Source organism: Ambystoma mexicanum, chromosome 10, assembly GCF_040938575.1.
Source record: "Ambystoma mexicanum isolate Mex_15411 chromosome 10, UKY_AmexF1_1, whole genome shotgun sequence".
NCBI classification, from domain to species: Eukaryota; Metazoa; Chordata; class Amphibia; order Caudata; family Ambystomatidae; genus Ambystoma; species Ambystoma mexicanum.
In genome coordinates, this window is record NC_090932.1 from 669,278,357 (window position 1) to 669,304,466 (window position 26,110).

General features: G+C 43.8%; 1 protein-coding gene across 1 annotated transcript in view; it reads left to right on the forward strand.

Annotated features, from left to right (window-relative positions):
* Positions 1–26,110, forward strand: part of SLC9A9 (solute carrier family 9 member A9) — a 3,894,960-nt gene that overhangs the window by 2,120,759 nt on the left and 1,748,091 nt on the right. The gene's annotated exons all lie outside the window — the stretch shown is intronic.

The following is a 26,110-nucleotide window of genomic DNA, read 5'->3' on the forward strand; positions in this document are numbered from 1 at the left end:
TAATTTTTCTATGATATATGACACCCAATGCGTAGGCCTAGAACTGTGAGATTGCAGGCCATGCTCTGAGGCTGTGCTTTTTCTGGAAGTTGGCGCCTTACAAAACTTCACAATAAATAAATGACATTGAAGAAGACAGATAGCAGTATCCTTTGAACAACAGAGCGATCCACAGAAACTGGGAGATACACACACACACAGGCAATAGCCATCCACCGTTCTAATGGAAGAATGCAAATTTAAGAACACTACACAAAAACAGGTTGTGTAGGGAAATGGCATGGTAGGTGTGGCCACAGTGAGCACGTTGACAAGTGTTTTTCCCAACGTCATAAGCCGTGTGTTCTTTTTTTCTCGCTCTAACCAGTCTGCCTCTTTTTTTATGCAGTGTGCTGTTGATTTATAGCTAGGCTTTCATTGATATGATATGATATGGAATTTGTAACGCGCCTATACACAAGCGTTTCAAGTGTTTCAAGGCGCGACGAGGCAGGGAGGGGGAAACGGGGGAAGACAGACACCGATCCTACTAGGCCACGTGTCATTCAGATCGCGCAAGTGCAGGGGAAGGGGCAAGGGACAAAGCACAAGGGGAGAGGAAGGGGCAAGTGCAGTACAAGGTAAGTATATATAATAAAATGAATAGGGCCAGCTGGTGGCAAGTGCAAGGTAAGTGCAGACAAGTGCTGGGAACGGGGGCTGTAGGGATACAGAGACAGTCCCGCAGAGCAGGGGTTGCCAGCGAGGCAGTGCAAGTGCAGAGTGGCTGGGCCCAGGACCGAGGTCGGCGAGAGTGGCCCAGTTGCAGATTCGGTGCAGATTCAGCGAAGAATTAGCAGGGGAGAGGGAGAGAGAAAGCAGAAGCAAAGAGGAAGGTTTTGAGGTGCTTCCGGAACCGTAGATGGTTCTCCTCAAGTTTCAGGGAGGCAGGAAGGCTGTTCCAGAGGGAGGCCCCTGCGTGTGTATAATATATCAGACCGCTGAATAGTGATTTGATGGTTCTCGTTTGAAGCAAAAGAAATGACCGAACAGAAACGAAGACAATTGTCAGCGCAGTCACATATTGATGTTTAATGTACCCGGCAACACTCAGTGTCATAAAACAGAGTGGATTAATGGATTTCAGAAAATGGCATTGAAAAGTTAGCGATGCTTTGAGCTGTGTGCGATCGTATTCATAGATCTAAAATTAAACAGTGTGTATATGTTTTATGCTTGTTACAAGCTCTGCATGTGTCATTGCTTCTTTTATGTCACTTCTCTGGTGGTGCTCTAGAACCCTTCGGGTTTGAGGAGAGATGGTTTGAGGCCTGAGACAAGACACAGAAAGTGTCCCTTTTGTTTTCCCCTATCTAATTAACCTTCATACTGAACCAGATTGGCTGACGGTAGATGATCGAGGGGCCCTGCCCGTCGATCGAGCAGTGATCATAGACAATCCGTTAGCGGGAGCAGAGTGCCGACTGAAAAGCGAACCACCAGTAGTAGGAACCTTTTAATGCTCCTGAGGAGGAAAGATCCAACAACCAAAACCAAGGTAATGGCAAAAAGCAATGGGGTGCATAAGGCGGTACTTTGTAGAGGAAAAGACCTGACAACATGAACGCTGTGTCCTACGAATGACCAGAGAAACAATGAGGCTGTACAGAGTAAGGCACCATCCAACATGGGACCACATTGCCGTATCCTTGCAACTGTATAAACAGTATGCCTAAACCTTGAACTCTGGAAAAGTATTCAAACAAAGACCATGGTAAAATTAGGACAATGTACAAGCACATATTAAAAGGAAAGAGTAATGAAATTGCTATTGCCATGCCAGTTGCAGTGCACTCACCCGCGAGTTTCTTACCTTTCCCTGTAGAACCAGTTATTCCCTGGCTTGAATGGAACGAGTATTGGGTAAATTACCTGAACACTGTAGACTATGAACAGCTGTCCGCGGACAAAAATACATTGTTTCTTCTACATGCATAAGGTCCAGAGGGTCAAGGAAAATATCGAGACATATCAGCTTTAACTGCAGAAAAGGGTGCAAGAGGCATGCATGTGTACAAGAACTTGAAACCGTTGACGACTACTATTTACCAAAGACAATCATAGCAATCAACAGGTTTACTTTTTTAGATGTTTCATGAAAGTAATGAGATATGTCTCAGATGTGTGCTCCTTGGCTATATCTTGCAATTTCAGCAATGACATTGGTGTTGATGAGTTGATTTGTAACTACCTTATAATTCATATCAACAGCACCCAACACAGGAACAGTGATGGATGATTGGCAATTGTGATTGGTCAAGAAAAGGAGACAGACCAAAATGGTGGTTTTTCAAATGTGTTTCTTTATTCTATGCCTATTCTACGGGTTTCCCTACCTAAGACAAAACTATTTAGATGATAGTCCAAAACGAGGCTACCTGACCCTACCACTAAGCAAAACAACAAAAGAAGTCCAGTATAATGACTCCCTTCTCCTGGACAGGCTTTGTCAGCTTCAATAGCTTAATTTCAAATAGTTCCTGATAATTTCCTGAACCAGTTCCTTCAATTCTTCTAGAGGACTCTTCCACCTGCTGGGTGTCCCCTTTTTCTTATGAGCAAATGTTCCCTGGTTTCTCAATTTAGGACTTTTACCCTTATCCTCAACAGTAACTTGCAGTGTCTCTATAACTTGCAGTGTCTCTTTCACTTTCTCTACTGGGATATTGTAATCTGTGTGTTTCACTTGTCTTGCCTTGGTACAGGATCTAGTATGTTTAACCCCAGCAGTTATCTTCAGACTTAGTACTGGGACGAATATTATTGGCATAGTAGTTATCTTCAGTCTTCTTAGTAGTGGGGCGAATTTGATTAGCCCAGTCGTTTTCTGAACTCTTCTTAGTACTGGGATGAGTAGTTTTAGCTCTGTAGTTATCTTCACTTTTCTGAGTACTGGTATCAGTATGATTGGCCCGTGTTTATTTTCAATCCTCTTAATACTGGGACAAGTATGATTAGCCCAGTGAATCAGCACTCTTCTTAGTACTGGGGCGAGTAGGATTACTCCACTTGTTACATTTGTCTTTGTAACTGTAACCTGTTCAGTTGTTGCAATTATAGTGTTCGGCCTGCTCCCTGGGTCTCCCGCTCTCCCCGCTTCCTACTTTTGAATGGGGCTGTATCACTGAGTCAGTATTCAATCCTCCCTCCTAGTGGGTGCTCTCACGGCTTTGTGGATAAAATACTTCTGCGGTCTCAGCAGAGTTTAAGGACCGAAAGGTCCACCTCTCCTGGGCCATGCCACCGCTTCTTCTAACCTCGAGCATGCACGGTACAGCTTCCTTCCCTCTCTGTTGTCTTGACTGAGGATCCCCCGGGTTTCAGCTGCTGCTTCTTCCTTGTCTGTTGAAACTCCTGGACTCCAGGTTCTCGGGACATTAGTCCTTCTTCCCTTTCAACTTGCCATAGATGGGTCCTTCCCAGCGAAGGAACATAGTCCTTTCTTCCTTTATCTAGAGCACTCTTCATTACTTGCTCGTCGTACTTCCTCTCCGTATGGTTATTTTCCAACCATTTAGCAATCTTTAGGAATTATTTGCTCCTCTTCTCCTCAGTATTTTTGGCTTCAAGGTGCGTGTTGTGATAAACATTACTATAGCAAACAGTGGTTTGTTCAGGCTGATATGTCTGAGGCCCTGATGGTATGAGGGATTCATATGAAAGGGTGTTAGGGAGTACCTTGACGGAACGGGAGTCCTTGTCCTCAAGTTGAGTCTCTCTGTGTGACGTCCCCTTTGGTGCCATGCCTCGAGGGAATATCACGTAGTGGGCTCACCTCTTTAGCCTCAGAAGGATGGGCTCCCCCATGAGGAGAAAGCGACAAGACCCCGCCATTCCTCACACAACCCTTCACTTGAAGAAACGATGGTCACAGCTAAAAAGGTGGACCATACGTTAATGTTCCAAAGCCATGCAAGAGAACAAGGTGCAGTAAAGAGAACCTTGAAGAAGAGAACAGATGAAGTACAAAAGATGAAGCAAGAAGAGAAAAAAGCGATGGATACTGAGAATGCTAAATGTTTGAGATGCGTAAGACAAAGACATATAGCAAATTCTCATTAGTGCTTGGCGTTGTACGTGAAATGTCTGTGTGCGGAATCAGAGGGCATTTTGCGGCACTATGCGACCATAGGAGAAGAATGCCATTATTGACAGAGATGAAGAATTTGGATGAGGAGCGCATCATTTTGATCTAAAGCAATGCAAAGAGACCGGATGTCCTCAGATGTCCTATGGTGTACCATGAGGGTGGAAGGAATACCCTAAAAGTGATGGTGGACAATTGTTCACCTTATAATATTGAAATGAAGATGAGATGAGATGGTGAATGAATGTGTAAATGAAAAGTTGTGAAAATCGGACATAAGTTACCCTGGTTGGGTTTGAAGGATCATGCATCACCATGCTTGGAACGTTTCAAGCATTAACAGAGTTCAAGGGTAGAGTAGGCGTGGTCAAAATATACATATCAAAAAAATGCATGGAAGTTTTGGAATTGAAAGATCAGGCTGCATTAGGAATCAAACTAGACCCAATCAGAACAAATCCTATGTTGTACATAGAACAGCAACCAACAGAAGAAGTGTACCCAGAAGTATTTTTCAAGAAAATTAGCTGTTTTATAAGATACTCACACAAAATAGTTTTGAAGCCTGTCGTTGAACCTGTCTGTCCTAAAATGAGGACAATTCCAGTATGTCTGAGAGACGAAGTAGAAGAGGAATTAAAATGACCACTGAAACAAGACACAATTGAACAAAATATCTCTGCTGAATGGATTAGACTTATACTGGGGCTGAAAAGAAATGTCAAGATGTGTGCATGCGTTGGCCTCAGAGCATTGGAGTAGTTGGAGATCTCGCAGCGCCAGTGTTGCGAGGGGTCTGCCACCCCATATTCAGGGGGGCCACCCCAGCATTCACTCTGACAAAAGCCAGGCTGATGGCTGGGCTGGAGCCAACTGTGGCCATCTGGCAACACAGCAAGGTGCCCCTACTCCTCCCCTGTGCACATCAGACTGTCGTGCACAGGGGTGCTGGTGTGGAGCAGCTGTGTATCCAGGCTTTTGGATCCTGCCCTCCACTCAGACAAGAACAGGAAGCTTTGCTCCAATCTGCATGGAGGGCGGGAGCTGGAGGCATGGAAATTAAGCATCACGGTGTGCCGAATGCAGGAAACGGGTACCATTTTTTTTTGGGTGCATCTGTGTACTGTTTGTATGTGTGTATGATGCATGTGAGTTGGATGGATATGTATGTATATATGTGCTCATGCATTTGGACAGTATGTTTGTATGTATGAGTATGAGTGCATGTGTCGTAATGTGAATGAGAATGCAATGTGTTTGATTGTTCTTGGTGGGTGTGCATTTGGAGAATGCAGTGTGAGTGAATGTGAGAGAAGGTGTATGGGTGAGTGACTGCTAGTTAAATGGGTATAAATGGGTATCTGGCGAATGCAGTGTGAATGTTATGGGTGCGTGTGTGAGTGATTGTGAGAGAAGGTGCATGGGTGAATGGTTATGAATGTGATTGTGTTGGTGTTCTGGGTGGGTGCTCATGTGAACGCAGTGTGAGTGATTGTGACAGAATGTGTATGGGTGAGTAACTGGCGGGTGAATGGATATGAATGTGATTGTGTGTCAATGTTCTGGTTGGGTGCTCCTATGAGTAATGCAGTGTGAATAAATAAGAGAGAAGATGTATGAGAGAATGACTGCTGGGTGAATGGGTATGATGGTGATTGTGTAGATGTGAATGTTATGGGTGGGTGCCCATGTAGGAATGTTCTGGATGTGTGTGAGATACTAAATGTGAGAGACGGTGTATGGCTGAGTCACTGGTGGTTGCATTGGTTTGAATGTTATTTTGTAAGAATGTTCAGGATGGGTGAGTGTGGAGAATGTAGTGTGAATGTGAGAGAAGGTGTATGGGTGAGTGATTGGTGGATGAATGGGTATGAAGGTGATTGACTATGTCTGAATGTTGTGGGTGGATGCTGTGGGAAACCTGAAGGTGTCCAGGTGGCCAGGACACGGCCATCACTATTGGACCCAGTTACTGGGGGTGAACCAGTGTGGGAGGATGACCTGGATGGGGGGTCTTCGGGGAGTGGAAGTGGGACACCGAAGTGTGAATTGTGGTATCCCCTTCCTTATGACACCTTTTCCCCACCCTGCCCAGTAGAATATTTAAAACCTCTACCCTCCCTTTTCCAACAGGAACACTTTCTCACACCATGAGCGACAACGGAATAATACCAAAGCCGTTTACCAGACATGTCCCAACACAAGGGTCAGGCAGAGTCAGGCAATTGCCGACAACTGCACACACCTGACTGTTAAGATGGATTTCTGAACTCGGACCTGGAGGGGCCGAGGTTGAGAAGGTCAGCCTAGTTTCTTGGAACAGGGTAACCTCTGGACAAGCCAGAGCAATCAGGGTAGCGATGGCGGCGGTCAAGACTAAGTCTCAAGAGGGGCGAGGGTGGCTGAAAGACCTCAATGAGCACACAAAGCAAGGACACTTACAAATTACTCCAGACAGGTGTTATATTAATAATATAGACACATTTATTACAAGGCCTTTGTAACATAGACCATAGCAAAGAATCACAATAATACTAAAGTAAACCAACACATCACAATCAATACAATATATATACAAGACCGAGGGGTCTAAAGAGTTATGAGCACGTAATATGTAGACTACCTAGATGGGGAGGAAAACAGGCAGTGCTAGTAATCATTAGACCCAGCTCGACATCAGAAATACACCTAACTAGGAGGAAGTCTGAGTCCTTCGAAGAGAGGAGCCTTATGCTCAAAAGTACCTGCACGCGCTGGTGCCAATGGAGAAAGTAGGGTCTCTTCAAGGGTCTCAGGCAGTTCAGGAAGGTGAAAGAAGCGATGAAGAACAAGTCCCCACTACTCAAGCAAGGCCTCCACTTGTGGGCAGAGGCAGGGTGAGAGTGCGGGATAGTCGCTATTTCACAACAGCGGTAGAAAAGAAATGGGCTCCTGCACGAGGGGCCACCGGTTGGGGTATGGACTACTCACCGGTCCCCGACGCAGGCATACCCAGACCTCTCCAGTTCAGTTCACGTTGCTGGCAGGTTCAGATGCGATAATCAGGGCGGCTCGACACCGTGTAGCAGGATGCAGGGTCGAGGGTGTCCCAAATGCAATTAACGTGCACAGGTTGTTACCACAGCAGGGCAACACAGCAACCACGTTTACTCTGGTCCGGGCGCACTTGTCTCACTTCAGACCTGAGAATGCCAAGTGTACGAAATTCGGTGTGAGGGTGCCGTGGACACAGAGCAAGCAGTAGGCCAAGTTTCGAGGGCTTCCCCAAAACAGCGGCGGTGACAGAGCAAAGCGTCCTGCGTAAACTGGTCAGCCCACTGGTTGGCCCAGGGACACTTCCAAAGAGGCTTACTTGCAGGGTTTGATGAAGGTGCCGGGAATAGTTGATCCCACTATTCCAATGGGTCAAAGCGCCTTTGCAGACCTTCTAGGACGATCAGATGAAGAGGGGTCTCGCAGGACGACAGCAGTTCAGGGTGCCAAACCACAGCAGGTCACCAGCGGTTCCTCGACTCAGCTTCTTGTTGCAGGATACTTGGCTCCTTATCCCTTGTTCAGTGTGAACTCAGGAGATCGACATGGTAGTGGTATTTTCAGCCTGCTCTTATCCAAAGTTCCCTTCACGCCAAAACGGAGAGGACCCAGTGGGAGATCTGCTCACAAACACTCACACCATACGTGGACCTATCACGGACCACGGTGGTCCCAGGCATTCAGGACATTCCAGACTCTCTGGCACCCAGGATGTGTATTGGGAACAGACATCCCAGCCCACATCCTGGAGGCACACAAAAGGCATGCAGAAGCCCGCGAAAGCGTTGGGTTTCGCGGGAAAGTGCATGACCAAATAAGGACGGACCCGGATCGGCTCGACCTGGGGAAGGTGAAGGGGCAAGACGGTCAGATGACAAGACAAAGAACCTCGTGGCATGGCAATTTGGAGCCAGGCCATTCATTTGTGCCAAACGCGGTAAGCGCGGATAACATGGAAAAAAGGGTTCAAAACCCAAGGGAAACGATAGCTGCCACCAGTCCTGTCCGTCACACACTTGCACAGTTCATAATAAGTCTAGCGAGAGTTTCTAGGGTCTTTGGAATGACTAGAGATCCAAGAGCGCGGTAAAGTAAGTTACAGTGCACTCTTGTTTCATGTTGCACAAAAGCTGCAACATGAGTAAAGGACTAAGGGAAACAAAGTCTCCAAGTACTGACTGTCTTAAGGGCATGTCAGTTTCCCCATAAGGATTGAGCGAAAGCCCAGAGGAGTGCGGTGGAAGACTGCGCTTCTCTGGCAAAGTCTAGATCAGGGTGTAAAACAGCAGCAAAAGGTTTGGGGGATGCCACATGGAGGGAAAATTACATACAATAATGAAATCTTTCCTAACACGGACTGCCCTTTCCCTTCCACACTGGGATAAAAGGCAGAGCACAAGAGCACACTATGAGCAAGGCTGAACGCACGAGGAAGCAGTTATTCCAGGACAGCAGTTCAAACGGAGGAGAAAGGCAGTGAGACCTGAAAGGACATCAAGGAGGGAGTTGCGCTTGCCCTTTTCAACCCAGACCTGCAAAGCCTCCGACTAAAGAAACATAAGACCGGAGCTGGTGAATGCTGTGACAGATGTCAGTGGTACATGGAACCCTCCTGCATTGATAGCCAGGGCAGGGTGACGTGGTTGCCATCATGGTACCATTGTTGAATAAAGCAGCAAAAGAAACAGCAATGAGTTGAGCACAGCGGGTGAGTCAGAAGAACCTGATAGTGGGCCGAACTGTGTTAGACTCAAGGTTGCATTGGCAATATTAAGAAGATTAAGATACAGAGGGTTTTTGTGAACCAACTTGGTACCAGAGATAGAGTGGTCCGGTCATTCGAAGGTCTCTGGCTGGTACCCTTCTCCTGATAAAAAAAAGAGACTTACTGAAACTCCAAGTACCAAGAGGCCATAGGGAAGGCCGACGCAAAGTGTCAAGGTGGTCATGCAAGGGTCAAGCCAAACCCTTTGTACAATTGAAAGTTCTTGACACATTGCAGAAGTTTTTTTAATTGTGAAATTGTGAACCTGACTGAGGGAATTGTGAAACAGGCGTTTGCACCCGGCTGAGGGGAATTCCTTGCGAACTGTGATTTTGTGAAGCCCGCTCTTACTATAGGCTAACAGAGTGATCTCTGTTTAAATTGGCAAGTGCTTTGGGAGGTTGACGTTGAAAGAAGGATCAGAGCCCGGCTGAGGGGGGTCCAAGGGTGAACGGTAATCACCCGATGTAAAGGTTAACATAAGGGAATTTTGTTTTGTTGTTTTGGCATATTGGGCCCTACAAAACAAGAGACTGCATGAGAAGAGACTTGGGCACAGAAGATCCTGATATAGAGAAAAGGAACTTTGAGCTAGTGCCAAAGAAGCCCAGGAGTGTACTGTGCTCAAGAGTCCCGCCTTGCCGATGCTAAAAACGTGGGGAAAGGAGACCCCGGCCATAACATCCTGACTTATCATTTTGTGAACACTTCTTTCTGTTCTTGAACATTATTCCTCGCTATTTTGTAGCATAGCGGTAAGGATTGGCAATAGTTTTTTTTTTTTTTTAGTATAGGCCCTTTTTATTTGACCAAACTCCACTAGGACTGTACTCTTATCAATTGATGGTCGTAGCTTGCTCCCAACTTTGATTTCGGTTTAGATGAGGTGTTTATCTCACCCATTTTACAGTTTAATAAACATCATTGAACTGTGATCACTTGTGTCTGTCTTGCTTTGATACCATGCCTTTCTTACAGTGCTCATATGGTGAATGCAGCATGAATATCCTGTCTGTGTGGGTGATTGTGAGAGAATGTGTATGGGTGAGTAACTGGTGGTGAATAGATATGAATTTGATTGTCTGCCAATGTTCTGAGTGGGTGCTCCTGTGGAGAATGCAGTGTGAATAAATATGAGAGAAGATATATGGGAGAGTGACTGCTGGGTGAATGGTTTGAAGGTGTTTGTGTATGTGTGAATGTTCTGGGTGCGTGCTTGTGTAGAAAATGCAGTGTGAATGTTCGGGGATTGTGTGAGACTGACTTTGAGAGAAGGTGTATGGCTGAGTGACTGGTGGGTGAATTGGTATGAATGTGATTGTGTGTGAACGTCCTGGGTTGGTGCCTGTGTGGAGAACTCAGCATGAATGTTCTGGGTGGATGTGAGTGAATGTGAGAGAAGGTGTATGTTACTGGTGGGTGAATTTGTATGAATGTGTTTGTATGTGAATGTTCAAGGTGAACAAGAAACACTTGTGTACAGGTGCGTTACAAATGGCTTATCATATCATATTGTATGATATGAGGGTGGGTGAGTGTGGAGAACACAGTGTGATTGTGAGAGAAGGTATATGGGTGAGTGAATGGGGGATGAATGGTTATGAATGTGATTATGTGCATGTGAGTCACTGAAGCATCGTCGACATTTCCTTAAAATTACATGACATGTTTCACTGGCATTTATGGGTGAAAGAAACATGAGTATTATTACGTCGCTAGACAGGCATTTCGGTGCAGCCAGTGCAGCCAGTGTAGCCATTTCTTACGGTGGCATGATATTTATTTACTGGGTATCTTTAAGAAAGCAAGTATGATAAGCTTTATTACATGGCTAGAGTGGCATTGTGGTGCAGCCAGCCTAGCTATTTCTTACTGTGGAATTAATTTTATTTACTGAGCATCTGTGATCAAGAACGCATTAAAGAGTTCTTGCCTGTCTATACCGGTTTAAATTGGGGCCAGTTTCAACATGTTTTCTTATTGTGGCATGGCATTTTTAATGGCAAAGCCAAAGGCGAATTTTCTTACTTGGGGCTACTGGCATGTATTGGCAGAGCCAGCTTGGACATGTTTTCTTATATTATCATGACTGAAATGATGTGCAAAGCAAACATGGGTATGTTCTTATATGGGAATTCTGGTATATAATTCTGTAGCTAGCATGGAAATGTATGGGCACTGCCAGGGTGACTTTTCTTTTTATACTGGCATATAACGTGGGGAAAAGCATAAACATGCATTTGTAAATGCTCCTGTGCAGTGTTGGTGACTTGCAGCTATGAGATTCTTTCATACATTACCCTACAAAACCGATTGCAAACTGTCTGGCTTTTTACCCAATTTTTCACAGAAAGTGTTTTGTATAATGCACCATTTAACTCATTATTCAAGAAAGATTCTTGTGGAGGGAACCTCCTCCCCCCCCGCACCCTCACCCCTGAACCCAGTTTTGTGGATTCTGGCTCCCTTGCTACGCTCGGAAGCTCTTGTATACTTGTAGCCAATATTTACACCCCTCCAAATAAAAAAAATCACCAGCTTCCACTGGTGTATTGTACATCTGGGTACCAGGGGCCAGGAACCACCCTTGTTTCTATACCAGGTACTGGATTTAAAGTTTGATTAAAAGACATACTTATATCTTTCACCCAGATGCGTCGCCATGTTCATCATGGGCGTTGCGCATGCATGGTTGTCTAGGCCGGCCCAGAGTGGCGAACCTGCACTTTGTTGAGAAGCTTGCGGGGCTAGGGGACCCTGCTAGCCATGATACATTTATTTCACGCCACTGCCTTAGAGATTTCAACAAAAACATTGTAGTAGATTGCTATCCTATACCTCTAATAGCTGAAATGTTGAATTGTATCCATGATGCAAAGTTATTTGCTACGCTGGAGCCTTCGGTTCCATATCACCAAATTCGATTAACAGAAGATAGTGAGCAAGTCACTGCGTTTATCAGACCATTTGGATTATATCAACACGGTAGGATGCCTTTTGATTTGGCATTGGCTTCTTTGGTGTTCCAGAGGGTAATGGTCACATACTTATAGACATTACTGTAACATTAGTATATCAGTTTCAAATTTTAGTGTTTGGAAAGGGACATGCAGAGCATGATTGCTGTCTTTTCAAAGTGCGATACGAGTTTTACAATTGAGTAGTAAATGCAAGTTAGGGCATTAGAAGTTGAATGTTTAGTCCATTTGATCAATGGAAAGGGGTAATGACCCAGGTAGATGCTGTGAAGGTCATAAATAAGTTGCCCTATCCCACAAACAAGGATAAGGTGAGAGCATTTCTAGGGATGCACAAGTATTGCAGCAAATCCATTATTGGTTTTGCAGAGTTATGTTATCCTAAACAACATTTGTTAAAGAAAGATGTAGATTTCTTGTGGGATGAACAATGCAAGGAAGCTATCAAGAATTGGAAGAGTGGATCAGTTCAGCACTACATTTAGGAGGATTTGATGTTAAAAAGATGGTTTGCATTACTCTTGAGAGTATTAGGTGCAGTTTTGTCCCAAGAATACATGGGGGAGGACAGGATCATTTGCCACGCCTTGAGATGGGTATCAGATATCGAACCAAGATATTCTGTAATAGAAAGAGAAAAGACTAGCATGCATATGGGAGGTTGAATACTTTAGGAAGTATCCATGGGGTAAACGTTTTGTCATAAGACTGACCATGCATCATTACTTCAAGTAATTTCTTTTAAAGGCATGTTAAAAGCGACACTGAGGATAGCGATGTGTTAGCTACAGGAGTATAATTTCAAAATTGTATGTGTGCTAGGAGTCAAAAATAGTGCCGATAAAATGGCTGCCCATGGACTGGGAAACGTAGTCCGTTCTCCCTTTCTGTGGCGGGCACAGTAAACAAAGAAAATGACCACCATGGAATGGGAGAATGGCTACACTAAGTCCCTTCTCCCTTTCCATGGTGGCCATTAAAAGAAATACAAAAAGGTAAACAACAAAATGGCTGCCATGCAAAGGGAGAACAGGACAATGGATGAAGGATTATCAATCAGCTAAGACTTGGAATTCCACCAATCAGCGTGAGCAGGTAAGTGCGAAAAATGGCGCACCGGGTACTAATGTGAATTAGAGATTCATGCATCTAACTTAAGGTAGAGTAGAAAAATGCATCATGAGTATCGGCGCAAGTTACTATGTGTTTTAAACAGTGCCCAGGCTCTTCCCGCCCGGTGCAGCTTTAAAGGAAAGCACCTTGCGACATCTGGAACACGTGCTGCCATCTTGGTTACTGTGGTAACCATTGTTGAGAAGATCGTTCTACAGCAACGGTCGTGCGAAATTATAGTGTAACAGTTGTTACTTACCTTGTGCCAATCGCGCACCGGAACATATATATTTTTTCTATGTAAGAAGCGCCCTATGCAAGCTGTAAACCCTCCGACCTATAAAAAAAAAAGGAAAGAGTGACATTTTCCTTTACGGGAAAAAAAGTGCAAACAACACTCTTTTGGTGAACAAGACAACATCCTATTATAAAAAAAAAATGTACAGGAAACAAAACCCACAGAAATATACCACCGGAAGTAACACCACGTTAAAAGAAAAAGTCATTGAATATATTGTTTTACAAGCAGCAAGGCTATGCCAGGTGTGCCCCCTCCAAATTACTTCATGGATGTTGAAGGAGAACCCATCATACCGTGGAAGAGATGGAAGAAACGTTTTGACCACTATGTACTTGCAGCACATGGATTACATTTTTCTACTGAAAGAAAAATGCCTTGTAAAGCACTGTTTAGGAAACCACGGCCAATAACAATTTGAAAATGTGCCCCCATTGTCAGAGGATGAGCCAGTGGGTCTCACAGAATATGAGAAGTGTATAGAAATGCTCGACAAACATTATGGAAAGTCAGTAAGTTTCGTTTTGGAAAGGTACCACTTTTGCAAAAGGGAACAACAAAATGGAGAATCAGTAGAACAATATATCACTGCTCTCAGGGGTCTGGACGCCTCATGTGAATTCAGTAATACCCTAAATGAAAGACTAAGAGACCAGTTCATGCTGGTATGTAGTGATGAGGAGGTGAGGGAAGCTCTATGGGCCAAAAGTAATCCCTTGATTGATGAAGTAATTAGAGTGGCAAAAGAAATAGAACACACACACAAATGTGTGAAAGAATTAGAAGAAAGAACTGAATCAGAGGTGAAGAGAAACATGTTAGTTATGGAGGTCTGAACAGTACAACCCAGGAGGACCGACAGGAAGAAACAAAGTGTCAAAAGGGATGGAGCTAAAAAAAGATTTGGCAAAAACAAAGAAACAAAAGAAGACGACAGAAAAGACAACAGAAAGAGATGTTTCCGCTGTGACAGTTTGTTTCACTTGGCGAGTAGTGATAAATATCCAGCCATCAAGGCCTTGTGTAAAAGATGCAACAGGAGAGGACATTTCAAATCCTGTTGCAAGACCAAGCCTGAAAACAATGTAGATGAGTTGTGTGACAATGAGGATGAATGCACATGCCTGGTAGATAGTACGATTGATGACACTGCCATGATGATGCTGACATTCAAAAACCCATGTCCACCATTGAAATTGAAGGGATAGATAATGGTTTGATAATTGATTCCAGAGCAAAGTATACTTCGCTCCCAAAATCTGTTTTTGACATCAAGCTTCAAAGAAATGTTTTTCTCAATACTGTTGATATCAGACCTGTAGCATATGGAGGGAAAAGAACAGAACTAGAGGGTTGGTTTTGGGCTAACATGAAATTTAAGTATAGGCCAGCCACAGGCAAGGTCTATGTTTCAAAAAAAGGGTATTATCTACTTTTAAGTTGGTCACATCAGAAAAGATTGAATATTAAACTTGAACCCAATGCTGAAGAGGCAGTTTATGCAATAGAAAATACAAATGATCTGTGGAAACATAGGTTATTTTGTGAAGAGTTGGGCAACCTAAAAGGTTTCATGCACAGAATTAGATTGACGACTAACTCAGTCCCAGTTGTACAAAAAGTGAGGGCTGTACCCTTAGCGTTATGGCTGCTGTGAAGGAGAAATTAAAAACGATGTAAAAGCAAGTTGTGATTGAAAGAATTGAAGCCTCGGAGTGGGTTTCTCCTTTAGTAGTGGTACATAAACCAAGCAGCATATTAAGACTCTGCATTGACCTCAGGTCTGTAAATCGATGTGTGATACCCGACAGACACCATCTGTCCAAAATAACTGAAATGTTGGGAACCATAAATGGAACAAAGGTTAGGAGTACCTTAGACTTGAAGTCAGCATATCACCAAATTGTCCTAAATCCGTCCTCCAGAAGTATTACAGCATTCATCACACCACAGGGCCTGTTCCAATGTTGGCGCATGCCTTTTGGTTTAGTGTCTGCAGCATCTGTTTTTCAGTGCATTATGTATCAGCTTTTCCATGACATGAAAGGAGTCCTGTGTTTACAAGATGACGTTTTGTTGTATGGAGAGAGTTAAGAGGAGCATGATGTGCAATTGATAAACGTGCTTGATATATTCATGAATGCAGGTCTAGCCTTGAGGAAAGATAAATGCAAATGTAGCCGGTCCACAATTCAATATTCCGTACATGAGATCTCTGCATGAGGCATTAAACCCAAAACGAATTTGCAAAACATTATTATACATTTTCCCAGCCCTATAGATAAGGAACATATGGTATTATTTCTTGGCATGGCTGAATATTATGCCAAGTGTATTCCAGGTTAAATCTTGTAACATGTGAGGATTGGCTAAGAAAGGTGTGAAGTTCCTGTGGACTGAGCAGTGTCAACAAGAATTTCAGGAGGCCAAATTGGCCTTATCAAAAGCACCCACTCTGAGCAATTATGATCGAGGCAGGCACAGTGTTTGAACAATGGACGCAAGCAATCATGGTTTAGGGGCTGTTATATCTCAAACGTGTGAAGGCGCTGAGTGCACTGTTGCGTTTGCTTCGAGAGTTTAGAGAGATGCTGAGAAAAACTACTCCACTATTGAAAAGGAGATGTTAACCATCAAATGGGCCATTTAGAAGTTTTGTTCCTTTTTGTGGGGTGTGAGATTTACGGTGAGATCAGACCACAAACCTCTGAAGGAGATCCTTATGTTGAAGGGTTTGGGTAAGGTCTCATCTTGCATTCGCAAATGGGTTACAAGTTTACAGGAATACAGTTGGGTGATAGAGTATCTTCCAGGTGTTGAGAACAAGGCAGCAGATTGTCTCTTAAGACTTAAGAATGTGTTAGAAAATAAAGGGGATAAGGAAGATAAAGAGGATCAAGTTTTTAACTCAACCAAGAGGTTGTGATGGAAACTGAGTGGCGCGAAACCATGTTAACAGATGCAGTTATGGTAAATGTCAAAGAAAGGCTTGAAAGTGGCTCGAGGAGTAGTGAAATTAAGAGGTGTGATTCCCAATGATATCATGCATGTTTTCGATGAGCTACTTATTAAAGATGGATAGGTACTCGGGGGTGACGCATTGTTTCCTTCCCTAGGAATTCAGGGTAGGATTTTGGAAATGGCACATGAGGACCATCATGGAATAATGTCCAAAACTAAACAGTTACTAAGAACGGACTACTGGTGGCCTGGTATGGATTTACAAATTGAGAGGGTCATCTGAGAGTGTGCGGACCGTGAGACTGCAGCCAAAGGGGGTGTTGCAAGAGTAGAGCCCATGACTTTGATGCTGATTCCTTCTTTGCCCTGGGAACGGGTAGATTAGATGTCATACTACCCATGAGATCTCAAGGTTTGCTCACGTATTGCGTAGTTTTTGATGGCATGCTTTCATATTGGTCAGAAATGTCCTGGGTGCATGATGTGGGTACCAAGGAGATTATTACATTTCTGTATGAAATGTTCAAGAGGGAGGGCTATCCCACCACCATTGTAACGGACAATGGTGTTCAGCTCATTTCTGACCAGCTTTATATATTATCCGGAGACCAATGGAATGGTCGAACTATTTAATAGAGGTATTAAGGAAAGTATCTGCTATTTCAGAAGGGAGAGATTGGAGAAAGGCTGCAGAAGACACTGTGGTAGCTCATAGATTCTCCCCTCATGCCACCACCAGTGTGTCGCCCTTTGTGATACTAAGAGGAAGGAAGGTTAATACCAGGGTTTGCCCAGCATGGCTTGGAAGAGCATGTTTGAGAGACATTGATTTGGATACCATCAAAGGAAATATTAGTAAGAAGCATGTGTATAATAAAACTTTGTTTTGATGTTAGAACTGCCACAAGGCGATGTACGGTCAAGAGAGGTGATTGGATGCATTTGTACAGGACTCTAGTGTCCACAAAGTGAGGGATCAATCACGACAGTGTGGTGTAAAAGGTCGTCCATTACGGCTCAGTAGAAAGCTTGCATATCTGAGAGACTATGGAGAATAGATGTGCACTCAAGAAGGTTTGGTTCCATCTGGAGTGTTACCTGTCACCTTACACACACAGGACTGCCTCTCATATTATTCTTGTAATTTTAATTGTTTTTAATTTTGTCTTTTGTAAATAGATCACCCAATTTCTGTAGCATTGTCTCATTTTAGCTTTTCTTTCATGTGAATTTCTCAGTTTGGAAAACTAATGAGTTGTGTACCATTTTACCATGTGTGGAATGCCAAGCAGAATGTAGGACTTGGAACATACAGGAACAAACGCAAAATCTTATTCAGTTGAGAGGGAGCCATCGATGTATCCAGTGGGGTTTATGTGACGCTCCTAATAAAGGACTAATAATCACTTGTCAGTGTCCTAGATCCTTTCACACAAAAGAGCCAGTCCATGGGCATCCCTGTGCTGAACTGACCTAACACTGCCAGGCGATGGAGAGGACCATCACCCGCCCCCACTCCTCCGCTGATGCTCCTTCCCTTTGCTACCGGAAGTAAACACAGTGTCTCTTTATGACTTCCTGGAGCTGTAGGAGTGCTAGATCATTATCATTAGGGTCCCCTGCTCCCGTGGCCAAAAGGGGCCAAGTCTCTGTATGCTCTTTGTCCTTCAGGCCCCCAAGCGTACAATAAGGATAGCTATTTGAAAGTGGTGCAAACTTCTCATTCTGATGTGTTGATATAGTTCTCCCAATATGCTTTCCATTCCCTCCAAAGAATGGCTGGCTCTCCAGCCCAGGTTCATGGCCTCATTGAGGGCCATGACGGAGGTAACCAGCTGGCATGGCTAGCACTTAAGTGATTTTTTTTTAATTATTATTTATTTATATTTTATTTTGTTTATTGTGTTTTGATCAAAGCAATGATTAAGTGACTATTAACAGTAGCACCGCGGCTAAAAATACGGTGTGGTAATGACTAAAAAAAAAGAAAGAAAATCCTTTTATGAAAATAGGTTTGCGCACAATCATCCAATCATGGATGACAATTTGCCCAAACAAACATTGCCAACATGGAAACGAGAAAAGTGCACTCAGAAATGAGCCCCTTTCTTTTTCCCACGGTGGCTACTCAGGGCAAAGGAATCCAGCGTTGCAGGAAGAGCTGGTAAGTGTGCATAATGTTTTGTGTTCCTTCGGGGCGATGCTGGGCTGGGAAGAGCGCGAGGTATGCAGCCGTCCGAGCTCAGAACATGGCCATTGTACCAGATAATAGCACCCACGTTTCCAGGATCCTGATTGGCTGGCGGGGCCGCTGCATCTGCTAAGTGAGCTTACACGAATCACTGAGCCGGTAACCTACTGCTGCAGACGCTGTCTGGGAAAAATACGTTTGGCAAATGATATTATTGATTTTACATAATAAACATTAAAAATTATATTTAAATATATAGTTTTTAAAAAATAGCTGTACCCATGTTCCAGTTTTTAGACCGGTACCCATTGCTGCGATCAGAAATACTAAATTTGGAAAGACTATTTACAAATCTTTTAAATAATAGCACATTTGGTTCCAGTGAAACTGTATGCCTCTTTTCTAGACCACTTCAAGTGCATTGTGCATTAGTCTAGTGGGCACCAGGTCTTCACTTCTGCTAAAAGGGAGTAATGTGTCTTTTTTTTTTAATACTAAGCACAGTAGGATTCTGAGAAAAGACAGAGGCGTAATCCTCAGAAGCAACCTGATTTGGGGGTCCGCATAGGGCAAGTTGTCTCTTCTTCAAGCATCCTGCACAAGTATGGACCCTGTCCACATTCATTTTGGTTGCTTTGATATATGATATGATATGGCATTTGTAACACGCCTATACACACGCGTTTGAAGGCGCGACGAGGCAAGGGAGGGGGAACAGAGGGAGACAGAGACATCCATCTTACTAGGCCAAGTGACATTCATATCGTGCAAGTGCAGGGGCGCGGGGAGGGGAAAAGTGCCAGGGGAAAGGGGAGGGGGCGGTGCTGTACATGGGATCCAAACAATAACAAGAAGTGCGGCCTGCAGGTGGCAGCTGCAAGGGTAAGTGCAGGCAGACAGCAGGTGTCCTAAAGTGCAGGTAGGGGGACCAGTGGCGTCGCCAGGAATCAAATCTAGGAGGGGCACAGAGGGGGCCAAAGACAAAATTAGGGGGGCACAGACAAAAGTAGGGGGAGAACATGCTCGTATTAGGTAGGGGGGGGGGCAGAAGGGGTGGCACAGGGTTTCACAGGGGGGGCCCAGCGACGCCACTGAGGGGGACTGTAGGTGTTCAGATAGAGACCCAAGTGCAAGGATTGCCAGGAGGCAGTGCAGGTGTGCAACTGGGTGGGCAGGGACCTGGGCCGGAAATCAGAGGGTAACCGGGTGACCAGTACAGTATCAGGCAGGAAATCAGCAGGGGAGAGGAAGAGAGAAGGCAGAAGCAAAGAGGAAGGTCTTGAGGCGCTTCTGGAACCAGAACCTTTGTTCCTTACCATTGGTCTTGTCAAAAAGGATGATCGCTAATGTATGTATAACTTAAAGTAAAAATATATGGCTGTGTAAGGCAGACTCTCATGCCCCATGCTGAACTCTAACACATTGCATTGTGTTCGTTATGGGCCTAAGGCAACTACCTCTCAAGGCAATTGCTGTGCTCATCAGCCCATGTGGGCGGGACAAAGACTGATATGCAAATGGATATTTCCCATCTGTGAAAGGTACAGTGAGCAAAAAGCGATGGCTGCGTACTCTCATAGTGGGGAAAAAAAACACAGAACAGGTTATTATGCCACGTTCATTCTAGAGAGGGGCGGCTGCTACCTTGTTTGAAACACATTCTGGGATTGCGACTCTGAGAATACAATAGCATCGCCTCCCTATTGCTCTTGAGATTCTCAGCTGCGACTGATGCTTTATTTATATTAATTGCATTTAGTTGTTCGCTTCCTAAGCCCTCGATGACACACAGCTCCTTCAAATAAAGTTTCCAACGTGTCTCTGATGTGGGCACTTCAGTGATTAGAGGCCTTTTATCTTCAAATACATATGAGAAATAGCTAAACACTCACACGGTTCTCCCTTTTATTGTTCATTCAACACAGACCTGAGGAAACATACATTTTTGTACCTGCAACTAAGAACATCCACACAATCATGACAATACCCTCTCAGGTTTTATATTCATAAAAGCGGGCATACAAAAACATTGTATGCAGGGTCTGGGTTCAGCTGTTCTTGTTCATTTGAAGCCTAGAGGTCTTGAGAAATGAAAAGAGGAAACCACGCAGAGCAATTAAAATAGCCACAATTATATCAGGCCCCCAAGGATATTGCAGTGCAACAAAAGAAGCGAATCGTGGCATGGAGCACTGCATAATGCGCACAGCGGTTAAAGTGAAGTGGTGCTGTCTTCATATGCAAGTCGACTGGTGCCACAGTTTAATTATATTGCCAGGTGAATGACGGCTCCTGGGTATGCCTCACCGCAGCCGTAGGGTTAGGCATTTGGAATTCTGCAGCAGTACTGAGTCGCATATCACATGGTGGTGAGGAAACCAGAAAGTGGTCAAGGAAATCGGTTTTGATATTTGTATTAAGATGAAGCCACTTTTACAAGAAGTACCAGCAAGAGGCGATGCGGTCTACATGAAGCAAGGAATGCACACTCAGTGTTGTAGAGTGGCACCGTGAGGGTGCGTCGGCACCTCGGCTCACAGAGAATGCCCCTGCCAACCTTGTGACCATGAAGGCAGGTAGACCGGGCAGTCGTGATAGGGAGACTTATTTCAGCCTTTTCTTGATAATCAGCAGATGACTGGTAGTACCAGTAAGAGGGGAAGGAATACACACTTAAGGTTGCAGAGGCACAGTGCACCGTGTGTGTGTCTCTGCAGCTCAGCTCACTGAGAATGCCCCTGCCAACCCCACGGCCATACAGGCAGGCAGACCGGGCAGTGTGGAAAGGGAAACTTATTCTGGCCGTCCCATGAAAATTAGCAGAGGACAAGGTTCATACTGTACTCCTGTAAATGCCTTGTGCTAGCCGTAACCCTATGGAGTTGATGTCTAGCTGGATGGTGGCTCAAACAGGACTCAACCGTGCCCTAATCCTGTACTGTGGTGTAGTAAGGCAGAAGTATCTGGATCTGATGTCCAGAATCCGTGCCCTCAAGTGGTGAAGTTGAAGCACTTCCATTGCCCAAACCCTTTCTGGTTCTGGCTTCCATTGTGGTCCTTGCACAGGAATACATTAAACAAATCAGAACTTTGAGCTAGGAGGTCAGTACTTTCCACTGACTGTAGGGTAGCCCTTCCAGCAGCTTAATCAAATCCCCTGCAGGATATGTTCTGGCTATGACTGTCTCCTTCAATTCCACCCTCATATCTCTGTTTCCAGACTCGGCTTCTTGCAAATAGGTTTGCCAGCTCTGTGGTTACCTCCTGGAACCCGAGAAACTGAAGACATGAACATTCATGAACCACTTTGATCTTTTTGATGGGGGTATTCTATCCCCATAATTGCATTCATATGTTTAGACTTCCACATTTTAAGTATTAGATTTGTATGATTTCCTCTTACAAAAAGAAAAAAAACAACCTACCTAAGTCCTAGAAATGGAGAACAACTCTACTTAAACTGCATGCGATGGCCAGTGCTTATGTTGGTCAGAGAAAATTCCAGTGTGTGCACCGAGGCAGATGAACACAAGGATGAGAGATGGAAGTTCAGAATCCAATGGCAGGCAGAGCGTGTCTACAATTCACGGTCATGGGATGCAATGTCTAGGTCTAGGTCAGTTCTCGAGAAATGATCATCAATGGGTTTAGAAGTCTCTTCAAAGAGTTAGGTTTGGGCTATCTGTGTGGATGACTGTGCCAATGCTGCCAGCAAGAGAATTGGCAGGAAGCCAGAAATAGAACATTTTTTTCGGACACCATAGACAAAAGCACTCGGAAAGCCAACAGTTTGTACTTTTGCGCTGGCTTGAGATAGGCATTTTCCTAGAACTGTCATAATGGTACCTGGCCATTAGAGGGCAACAGCTGGCACTTGTTGTTAGTACCTGGGCATACTATGGCACTGCCTGGAAAAGGCCTGTCTAATTCCCATGCAAGAATCAAAATGGTGGACTTTGCCAATGCTTCTTTTTAAAAGGAATTTGGTGCAACACACAGGTTCAGGGAGACAAATATTGCTTATAAATCAAGTGGCTGAAGGCACAGTTGGTTAAGATATTTGTTGTACATCAAGACCTGGTTTGCAGCTCTAATTTTGCAGTTTCCTTGCAGAGGATTGCTTAGAAATAACATTGGCATCCTCTTTAAAGCACTCGGCTATCTAAAAGAGATCCTGGGAAGGGATGGGGAGGGTGTTGTTTTGGGGAGAAGAGAGGCAGATAGTGAGTGGTGTAAGGAAGACGTGGCATCCATAGTAAGAATGACACAAGTAACCACAGTTCACAGGTTTATTTAACTTCACCAAGGTTGTGATTAACGCCTATCTAATCCTAAATCTCCAGATGGGAGAAACCTATGACCATAAAATAATAAAAATGCAGTCCTAGTGGAGTCTCGTCAAAATTAAAGGGCCTATACTAAATAAAAACTATTGCCAATCCTTACCTCTAAATACAAATAGTGTGGGTTAGTGTTCATGAAAAAGAAAAGTGTTCACAAAATGATATGTCAGGGTGTTGAGGCTGTTGGCCTCCCTTCCCCACGTTTTCAGCATGGGACAAGGCGGTACACTCGAGCATAGCACACTCCCGGGCTTCTTCGGCACGAGCATACAGTTCCATTACCAGCGTCATGGCCTTCTGTGCCCAAGTCTCTTTACTTAACAAAGTCTCTTGATTCGGAGGGCCTGATATATCAAAAACAAAACACAGTTATTTTCCTCCTTTAAGTACTCACTTCAGGTGATTCACCATGGTTCCCCCTCAGCTGGGCTCAGATCCCTTGTTATACCACAATTGTTACTTTGGATCCCCCTCTTCCATACTCAGACCCCCTTCTCCAATGTTGAGAGAAGATACTTTCTCGGGTGACTCACGGTTCACCCTGTATCCCACTCAGCCGGGCTCAGATCGTGGGGAAGCCCCAGGCTAAAACATCCTGACTTATCATTTGTGAACACTTCTTTCTTTCTTGTAAACCCTATTCCACACTCTTTTTGTATTTAGCATAAGGATTGGCAATAGGTTTCACTCAGTATAGGCCCGATTATTAGACGCAATACCACTAGGACTGCCTTATTATTATTTAATGGTCGTAGCTTGCTCCCATCTTAGATTTAGGTTTAGATTAGGTGTTTTTCTAACCTACCTATAAACACCCTTGAACTTTGATCACTTGTGTCTTTATATTCTTGATACCATCAGAGCTTTGAACCATGGACATACTGCTGCATAAATGTTGCATATTGGGAACACTCTAACCCTCTTCCCAGGGAAAATGGTCCACAGGCGATTTGAAACTGCTGTGGTTATTCGAATATTGTCATAAAATGTCAAAGCTGTTTCCAATGCATTCAAAATCAACAGAATGGTGATAGGGTCATGGTCGGGTGAATTATGACCTTGAACGACTTGACATAATGTCATGAGGAGATGTCAACTAGGACACAAGCAATATAAATAAACAGTCCCATCCTTTATAAATTGTTCTAATAGGATAACAGTCCTTATGTCTACCATTTAGGGCTCTTAAGCCAATTCTGAGCCATAACTGAACTATCTCTAAAACTAGACAATGGGCCTCATTACAAGTATGGTGGAGTTGGGAAAAATTGGCGGTAACGGAATTACCACCAATATTCCCACTGCGCCATACTACGAGTATGGCCCTGGAGTGGAGGATGTACCTCCAGCAGCTGGTAAGATAGCTCAGTGGGTTGAGCGCTCACTGCTGCGATCTGAGCGTGATCTGCAGGTTGCAGGTTCGAATCCCAGCATGTCCAACTCAGCCTTTCATACTTCCGAGGTCAATAAATGAGTACCAATTTCAGTTGGGTGATATTGTATGTAAATATGTGCTCTGTAAAGCGCTTTGGATTAAGGTGCTATATAAATAACACATCATTATCATAATGTTGGAGGTAAATCCTCCAACTGTAAGCCAAAATAAATCCGCAAAATCTGAGGTATTACCGCCACAGAATTACCACTGTGGTAATTCCGCCCAAAAAGGCCCATACAGTCCTACGGACTCATAAAAAATTGGGATTTACTCTGCCACCGCCAATTGTAATCCGGCAGTAATTACGCCAGACCAAGTTGCGCTAACAGTAATTCAGCTGGGCGCCCAACTCGTAATGAGGCCCAATGTCCTTTTTTCTGCTTTTGAAGTCCTGATTTTATTTATTTATTTATAATCATTTATATAGCGCGGCCACTAACGGGGGCTTAAGGGCACTGACAAAAACAACAACCATGTCCAGATCAGAGAAACCAAGTAAGGACAAAAGAGAGCCAGGAATCAGAAGGGGGATTTAACTCAGACACAAGTTTCGGAAAAGCACATTAGTTAAACAAGTGAGTTTTTAAGCCCTTTCTGAACACTCCATAGAGGTTTCTTCTCTAAGCTTGCTAGACAAATTATTCCAAACAATAGGAGCTATTGAATAGAAGGCTGCAAATTTGACCTGTGAAAGTCTGCAAACGGGAGTGGTTAACACATGCCTGTTATTTGATCTAAGTCTATATTTGTTAGTTTTAATCAACAGTTTATCCTTAAAATAGCCAGGACCGGACTTTTGTATGCAGTTAATAGATATTGAAAGCAGTTGAAACTAAATTCTTTCCCTAATAGATAGCCAATGTAGTTCCCTTCTGGCCTCTGAGATATGATCTGATCTGTTACGGTCTAGAACGACTCTGATGGCATTACTTTGCAGTACTTGCAAACTTGTTCACATTGCAGTTGGATATACCGATCAGAAGACTGCTCCAATAGTCTATTCTCGAATTTATCAAGGCCCTTGCTAGTCTTTCCCTACTGGTTTGAGATAAGAAGATAAGAAGGGATGGGCATGGCACAGTAATTTGATGTAATATGTCGACGAGGCCAAAAGGCTGTTGTCCTGCACCTTCATATTAATATTACAGTCCATATAGACTCCCAATGTCTTGGCCTTTTTTTATTTCAGTAGGACAATCACCAATTAGAAGTTTAGTGTATTTAAATTCAAGCTTCTGAATTTTAGGAGTACGAATATCAAATGCCACATCCCCCTCATGAAGAATGTCAGTCATTACTTCTAAGAGTTCAAACTGTACATTAAGGTCCCCATCACAGACGCATCAACTCACATTTTCTTTATCAGTAAGATTTTCCAATGTATGTGTAATAAAAATGCAAGTTGAGCGCAGTATGAAGGAGTGCACTTACAAGTTGCGAGAATAGCACTATAAAAGGGGAGAGGGGCTCTTTCTGATATCTGTGAAATTAAAAGCTTAAAAAAACGAATCCATAAATCCTGGGGCACAGGTAAGTATAATTATGCGTAGTAGTAGAATGAAATGCAGTAAATAAATGTGTGCAAGCAATTTGTTCGCGGAAAAGGCCACTGTGGCTGGTTGATTAGTACAAAACATGCGATACCAGGCCAGCGGTGGAGGTTTACGATTTTGGATATTAGATTCATATGCATTGTACTAATGCTTTGGCATATAATTATGTCATATTTTATATTGTTATAAACTGTTGACGTCTGTGTTTGTATGTGTTATTATGACAACAGTTGATTTAAAGCTGAACGAAATGAAACAAACCTTAATAGAGCTTTAAACACTTAATTTCCCTCATGTGACAATGTGCCCTG